An 8,880-nucleotide genomic window follows, 5' to 3' on the forward strand; every position below is an offset into this window, starting at 1 on the left:
TCAGCAACTTTGCACAGCCATTGAATAGGAGTGGGACAACATTCCACAGGCCACAATCAACAACCTGATCAATTCTACGCAAAGGAGATATGTCACGCTGCATGAGGCAAATGGTGGACACACCAGATACTGACTCGTTTTTTTATCCAGTCCCCTACCTTTTTTTTATGTATCTGTGACCAAAAGATGCATATCTGTATTCCCAGCCATGTGAAATCCATAGATTAGGTCCTCATTCATTTATTTCAATTGGGAGTTTAGAAGACACCGGTGCCTTCCAAGTCGAGACTTAAGCAAGTATGGCCATGTAAGGGCTGGTCTGAGGTTAACACAGGCTTAGATCTGATCGCTTTTGTTCAGATAATACCACTTGTTTAACCTGTTCAACTCTGACTCCCTCTGGTAGCATTTTCTAAACAACGCATAATATTGTATACTACCCTCATAAAGTACATTCCGGTTTCAATACTATACGTCTTGCAAACATATGCTTAGTACTGTTAGGAAGGTAAGAACTGTGGAATTCAGATAAAGGTGTCAGAAACGATGTGACTACTACAGAGCCCGAGACTCCGTTTTTTACGGGGGGTGAGGGTCCCTCCAATTGTCCCCATGTTGGGGAATAAGAGATTTTAAATCCTAGGTTTTAGATAAAATATGTCAGCAATTACTGTTCCAAAAGGAATTAAAAAGAAAAACATTTCTCATATCTTTTACCTAATGATGACGCTCTAAACATGCAAATTCCCATTCGAACACAGCCATTTTAAACGTGCAGGGCTTGTGCAACGTGCCATACCATTTTTCATCTTACATACATATGAAGAGAAAGCTGAAGTCTCTATCTATCCATTGATGTAAATAAATCCTCTGTCTGATTCCCAGTTCGTCCACTAGATAGCGATAAGAGATCACATGACGTCTCTTGGCCACTTGAAACCAGTTGCGTCTGGTTTGGGTAGTGAGTCACTGTGCCAAAATGGCTGATCAGATTTTCAAGCCTGACATCTTAAAATGACCTTAGCAATCAGGGCTTTCAAGTTATGGATTAAAGACAGACGTGAAGAAACCTCACTTGTTTTCCCATTCACTTTTCCTATTGTAAAAGATCTCCTAAGCAACACAGGCCTTGAAAAAAAGTATATTTACCTGTTTCGTGTCATCATAACCCCACTAGAAATTGTGCGTATGCATGGTCAAAAGGAAAGCTAGCACATTCTCAAGTCAAGTTCACTTTTTAGAAATACCAACTTTTGCTTGAAAATTGGCACACACATGTTTTGGGGTATATTTTGTACATACTCACCGTTTATAAATGAGGCCCTAGTTATTCTCTGTTCCCAGAGGGACCCAAAGAAAGAAAGGCATTTGGTGAGCACCAGCTCAAATATAACACGCTTGGTATTGGATTGATGACTAAACTATTTTATTCATTCACAGTCAGCCTTATGAAGCCAGCTTGTTAAGATCTTATTACTGAAGTGAGAGTCACTTAACAACAACGAGGGAAGTTTCCCATACCACATAACAACTTGGCAGCATTTGTTTTGTATAATTGTTATAGGTTTTGGTTTTTCCATTTATGTTTTGAGGTTGGACTTTTAGCACGTCAACATTGCTCTTCCTAATATTTAATTATATTCTTTTACTTTTAGATTTGTGTGTATTGTTGGGAATGGTTAGATACTACTGCACTGTTGGAGCTAGGAACACAAGCATTTTGCTACACCCGTAATAATATCTGCTAAATATGTGTATGTCCCCAATAATATTTGATTTGATTTCATAAAGGTACAAAGGCGAATCTGCTTGTCATTTCAAAGCATTATGACAAGGTAGCATCTGGTGATCCAAAAGCAGTCAAAGAGCTGATTTTGGTAGTGGAGGAAATCCTTCCGGAGAGGGAGGTTGATGAAATGGGTCCTACGGGTGGTAGAGTACATCCCGTAGACGTGCAACCAAGGGAGTAGGAACTAAAGGCAAAGTTGGAGCAACAAAAATTAGAGATTGAACACCAGAAATTAGAGCTCGAGCACAGGGGAAGAGAACGAGAACCTGCAGAACAAGAACATGAAAAACGTGCGCATGTCATTCGATTGAAAGAGATGGAGCTGGAAGCGCGACAAAGGGAGATAGTACTCCAAATCCAAAATCAGGCCATCCTACACCCTCAACATTTTACATTTTAGTCATTTAGCAGACGCTCTTATCCAGAGCGACCTACAGTTAGTGAGTGCATACATTTTCATACTGGCCCCCTGTGGGAATCGAACCCACAACCCTGGCGTTGCAAACGCCATGCTCTACCAACTGAGCTACAAGGACGCCTAAAACAAAAACAAAAACAAAAAACTCAACAGAGTTTGATCTTGGTCGGAACAGCTGGCTTGTACCGCCTTTCAATGAAAAGGAGGTGGATGTATATTTTACTCTGTTTGAGTGGATTGCCACAAAAGGGTTGCAACCCACATTTTATGAGCACAAGGATCTCACTCTTGAGAAAGCTGCATGTCTGGCAGATGAGTGTTAACACACAACACTACCTTCACAAACAAAGCAACCACTAGCAAATGAGTTCCAGAGAAGGACCTGATGTCATCAAGAACGTTTCCTGTTGGTATAGAAGGAATGTTCTGTTTCTTTCTTTCTTTTTTAACGTAACTTTCTACAATTAAGAGCTTTATTCTATTATACTGGTTTGATTTGTTGTGATATTTATACTGCTTGCTTGCCTCCATATGCAAATAGAAAATGTATATTCTGTGGATTATTTCTTTTGGAGTTGTTTAACGTTCATAAAAGCTGTCTGTCTTGACATGAGTACTTGACTTCAGTTAATCCAGTTATGCAATAACTTTAGACGTACAATACTGGTGGAAGGTTCACCTTACAGTAACTCATTGTACTTTTTTAAATTCTGATAACAGTTTCGATTCCTGCTTTCAACACACACAAGCACACAGACACAGATTTAGGGGTCAAAGTCACAACGGCAGGAGATTTCATCTAGGACACTGATGACACTGATAAGTGCCACTGACTAGTAGTAAATTGTGTAACTGTAAATTGGAGCTGTTAAAAAAAAAAAAAAAAAAAAAAAAAGAGTATTTCAGAGAGAGCTTGCTCTCTTTCTGCAATTTAATACGAATTAGAATTTGACGTGTAAGATGTAATGAGCATGCTGAATATGATGTCCACTCATTACAAATATACTGTTATGACTACCTGCTTTCCAGCAGTGTTGGGGAAGCTACTCTGAAAATTTAGTTTACCTAGCTACCAATTACTACCCAGTGGCGATTTTAGCATGTCAATCTTGGTGGGGCAAACACCCTTTTTTTAATGCATGCCAGCAAAGCCACTACAAAACTGTAAACAATACATGAAATGCACTATAACGGTGACAAAAGGTGCCCGCAAACTTTTTGGGACTACATAAAGCTGTCCTGACAGTGGAGCTTGTGGCTGACTTGCTTAAATATGGTTTCTACTGACTCCTTGTGGATTTGTGTAACTGGATAAGAACCACATTCTCCTTCAATAATAATGAATGTCGTCATGAGTTTTGACTTTTGAACCATACACAAACATTATTACATTTACGTTCAGTAAATTCATAATGTTTGTTCTTATCATTAACACTTTGCTCTAAGTATAAGCAAGTGCAAGCAAACGAGCTGCGACGAGGTAGGCCTGTTCGTTCAGCACTTTCAAAATGGACAGCGATAGAAATTCAGATGTTAGTTCAGATAAATTCAGCAAGATGTTGAGGCCTTCACTTTACTCTTCTTTAAATCACCACAGAGAAAAATATATATACACAGTTGAAGTCGGAAGTTTACATACACTTAGGTTGGAGTCATTAAAACTAGTTTTTTCAACCACTCCCCACATTTCTTGTTAACAAACTATAGTTTTGGCAAGTCGGTTAGGACATCTACTTTGTGCATGACACAAGTAATTCTTCCAACAATTGTTTACAGGCAGATTATTTCACTTATAATTCACTGTATCACAATTCCATTGGGTCAGAAGTTTACATACACTAAGTTGACTGTGCCTTTAAACAGCTTGGAAAATTCCAGAAAATGATGTCATGGCTTTAGAAGCTTCTGATAGGCTAATTGACATAATTTGAGTCAATTGGAGGTGTACCTGTGGATGTATGTCAAGGCATACCTTCAAACTCAGTGCCTCTTTGCTTGACATCATGGGAAAATCAATTGAAAAATGGTAGACCTCCACAGGTCTGGTTCATCCTTGGGAGCAATTTCCAAACGCCTGAAGGTACCACGTTCATCTGTACAAACAATAGTACGCAAGTATAAACACCATGGGACCACGCAGCCGTCATACCGCTCAGGAAGGAGACGCGTTCTGTCTCCTAGAGATGAATGTACTTTGGTGCGAAAAATGCAAATCAATCCCAGAACAACAGCAAAGGACCTTGTGAAGATGCTGGAGGAAACAGGTACAAAAGTATCTATATCCACAGTAAAACGAGTCCTACGTCGAGATAACCTGAAAGGCCGCTCAGCAAGAAAGAAGCCACTGCTCCAAAACCGCCATAGAAAAGCCAGACTACCGTTTGCAACTGCACATGGGGACAAAGATCATACTTTTTGGAGAAATGTCCTCTGGTCTGATTAAACAAAAATAGAACTATTTGGCCATAATGACCATCTATATGTTTGGAGGAAAAAGGGGGTAACTTGCAAGCCGAAGAACACCATCCCAACCGTGAAGCATGGGGTGGCAGCATCATGCTGTGGGGGTGTTTTGCTGCAGGAGGGCCTGGTGCACTTCACAAAATAGTTGGCATCATGAGGAAGGAAAATTATGTGGATATATTGAAGCAACATCTCAAGACATCAGTCAGGAAGTTAAAGCTTGGTCGCAAATGGGTCTTCCAAATGGACAATGACCTCAAGCATACTTCCAAAGTTGTGGCAAAATGGCTTAAGGACAACAAAGTCAAGGTATTGGAGTTGTCACGATCGTCGAAAGGAGGAGACCAAAGCGCAGCGTGTTGAGCGAACATCGTAGACTTTATTAATAAGAAACCACGATCAAAAACAACAAACCAAAATAGACGATAGTGAAGTCCAATACTGATATAGACTAACAGCAACAAGGAAACAAAAACCCACAAAACCAAGGTGAAACCACACAGAATAAATATGGCTCCCAATCAGAGATAACGAGCCGACAGCTGACACTCGTTACCTCCGATTGGGAGTCATATGACTAATCAACAATAAACCCAAACATAGAAATGAAACAACTAGATCCCACATAGAAATACACCCAAAAGAAAATGACAACCCTGGCTCACAACTAAGAGTCCCGGAGCCAGAACGTCACAGTACCCCCCCCTAAAGGCGCGGACTGCGACCGCGCCTCACAACCCCACAATAGGGGAGGGCTGGGTGGGTGTTGCTCCCCGGAGGCGGTTCCGGCTCCGGGCTTGACCACCACCCCACTATAGTTACTACCCGCTTTCTTAACCTCCTCCCAATGACCACCCTCCACTTAAACCCACCTGGATTAATGGGCAGCACCGGACTAAGAGGCAGCACCAGGCTAAGGGACAGCACCGGACTAAGGGGCAGCACTGGACTAAGGGGCAGCACTGGACTAAGGGGCAGCACCTGACTAAATGGCGGATCCTGGCTGGCTGGCTCTGGCGGATCCTGGCTGGACGGCTCTGGCGGATCCTGGCTGGACGGCTCTGGCGGATCCTGGCTGGACGGCTCATGGCTGGCTGACGGATCTGGCTGCTCATGGCTGGCTGACGGATCTGGCTGCTCATGGCTGGCTGACGGATCTGGCCACTCATGGCTGGCGGAAGGCTCTGGCTGATCCCGTCTGGCGGAAGGCTCTGGCTGCTCCTGTCTGGCGGAAGGCTCAGGCTGATCCGGTCTGACGGAAGGCTCTGGCTGCTCCTGTCTGGCGGAAGGCTCTGGCTGATCCCGTCTGGCGGAAGGCTCTGGCTGCTCCTGTCTGGCGGAAGGCTCTGGCTGATCCTGTCTGGCGGAAGGCTCTGGCTGATCCTGTCTGGCGGAAGGCTCTGGCTGATCCTGTCTGGCGGAAGGCTCTGGCTGATCCTGTCTGGCGGAAGGCTCTGGCTGATCCTGTCTGGCGGAGAGCTCTAGCGGCTCCGGTCTGGCGGACGGCTCTGAAGGCTCATGGCAGACGGGCGGCTTTGCAGGCTCAGTACAGACGGGCAGTTCAGACGGCGTTGGGCAGACGGACAGTTCAGACGGCGTTGGGCAGACGGGCAGTTCAGACGGCGTTGGGCAGACGGGCAGTTCAGGCGCCGTTGGGCAGACGGGCAGTTCAGACGGCGTTGGGCAGACGGGCAGTTCAGACGGCGTTGGGCAGACGGGCAGTTCAGGCGCCGTTGGGCAGACGGGCAGTTCAGACGGCGTTGGGCAGACGGGCAGTTCAGGCGCCGTTGGGCAGACGGGCAGTTCAGACGGCGTTGGGCAGACGGGCAGTTCAGGCACCGTTGGGCAGACGGGCAGTTCAGGCCGTCTGAGGCGCACCGTAGGCCTGGTGCGTGGTGCCGGAACTGGAGGTACCGGGCTGAGGACACGCATCTCAGGGCTAGTGCGGGGAGAAGCAACAGGGCATGCTTGGCCCTGGGGACGCACCGTAGGCCTGATGCGTGGTGCCGGAACTGGAGGTACCGGGCTGAGGACACGCATCTCAGGGCTAGTGCGGGAAGCAGCAACAGGGCATGCTGGACCCTGGGGACGCACTGTAGGCCTGATGCGTGGTGCCGGAACTGGAGGTACCGGGCTGAGGACACGCATCTCAGGGCTAGTGCGGAGAGAAGCAACAGGGCATGCTGGACCCTGGGGACGCACCGTAGGCCTGATGCGTGGTGCCGGAACTGGAGGTACCGGGCTGAGGACACGCATCTCAGGGCTAGTGCGGGGAGCAGCAACAGGCCGGGCTGGGCTGGCGACGCACACCGTAGGCTTCGTACGTGGCGCAGGAACAGGCCGGGCTGGGCTGGCGACGCACACCGTAGGGTTAGTGCGTGAAGCAGGAACAGGCCGGGCTGGGCTGGCGACGCACACCGTAGGTTCTGTGCGTGGAGCAGGAACAGGCCGGGCTGGGCTGGCGACGCACACCGTAGGTTCTGTGCGTGGAGCAGGAACAGGCCGGGCTGGGCTGGCGACGCACACCGTAGGTTCTGTGCGTGGAGCAGGAACAGGCCGGACAGGGCTGGCGACGCACACCGTAGGTTCTGTGCGTGGAGCAGGAACAGGCCGGGCTGGGCTGGCGACGCACACCGTAGGTTCTGTGCGTGGAGCAGGAACAGGCCGGGCTGGGCTGGCGACGCACACCGTGGGCTTGATGCGTGGAGTAGGAACAGGCCGGTCCGTACTGGGAACACACACCACTGGCCTTAACTGGGGATCAGGAACGGGCCGGACCGGACTGGTAACACACATCAGTCTCTCACGCCGTGCCGCAACAACTTCCCTCCCTCTACTCGCCAATGGATCCCGTACTCCGGTAGCCTTCTCTCCACGTCTACCTGTGGCAGCCTCCTGCTGCCCAGCCGCCCAAGTCATGTGCCCCCCCCCAAAAATGTCTTGGGGTTGCCTCTCGTCCACGGGCTTCCAGCCTCGCCTCCGTGCTGCCTCCTCATACCACCTCCTCTCGGCTTTGGCTGCCTCCAGCTCTTCACGAGGGCGGCGATATTCTCCCGGTTGTGCCCAAGGACCCTCTCCAGCCAGTATCTCCTCCCATGTCCATGAATCCTTCACAGGTGGATACTGTTGCCGCTTGACACGCCGCTTGGTCCTTTGATGGTGGGTTTTTCTGTCACGATCGTCGAAAGGAGGAGACCAAAGCGCAGCGTGTTGAGCGAACATCGTAGACTTTATTAATAAGAAACCACGATCAAAAACAACAAACCAAAATAGACGATAGTGAAGTCCAATACTGATATAGACTAACAGCAACAAGGAAACAAAAACCCACAAAACCAAGGTGAAACCACACAGAATAAATATGGCTCCCAATCAGAGATAACGAGCCGACAGCTGACACTCGTTACCTCCGATTGGGAGTCATATGACTAATCAACAATAAACCCAAACATAGAAATGAAACAACTAGATCCCACATAGAAATACACCCAAAAGAAAATGACAACCCTGGCTCACAACTAAGAGTCCCGGAGCCAGAACGTCACAGGAGTGGCCATTACAAAGCCCTGACCTCAATCCTATAGAAAATGTGTGGGCAGAACTGAAAAAGTGTGTGCGAGCAAGGAGGCCTACAAACCTGACTCAGTTACAGCAGCTCTGTCAGGAGGAATGGGCCAAAATTCACCCAACTTATTGTGAGAAGCTTGTGGAAGGCTACCGGAAACGTTTGACCCAAGTTAAAACCAAATACTAATTGAGTGTATGGAAACTTCTGACCCACTGGGAATGTGATGAAATAAATAAAAGCTGAAATAAATCATTCTCTCTACTATTACTCTGACATTTCACATTCTTAATATAAAGTGTTGATCCTAACTGACCTAAAACAGGGAATCTTTACTAGGATTAAATGTCAGGAATTGTGAAAAACTGAGTTTAAATGTACAGTGAGGGAAAAAAGTATTTGATCCCCTGCTGATTTTGTTTGTTTGCCCACTGACAAAGAAATAATCAGTCAATAATTTTGATGGTAGGTTTATTTGAACAGTGAGAGACAGAATAACAACAACAAAATCCAGAAAAACGCATGTCAAAAATATTATAAATTGATTTGCATTTTAATGAGGGAAATAAGTATTTGACCCCCTCTCAATCAGAAAGATTTCTGGCTCCCAGGTGTCTTTTATACAGGTAACGAGCTGAGATTAGG

Source organism: Coregonus lavaretus, assembly GCF_964263955.1.
Source record: "Coregonus lavaretus genome assembly, contig: SUPER_35_unloc_1, whole genome shotgun sequence".
In the NCBI taxonomy this organism is placed as follows: Eukaryota; Metazoa; Chordata; class Actinopteri; order Salmoniformes; family Salmonidae; genus Coregonus; species Coregonus lavaretus.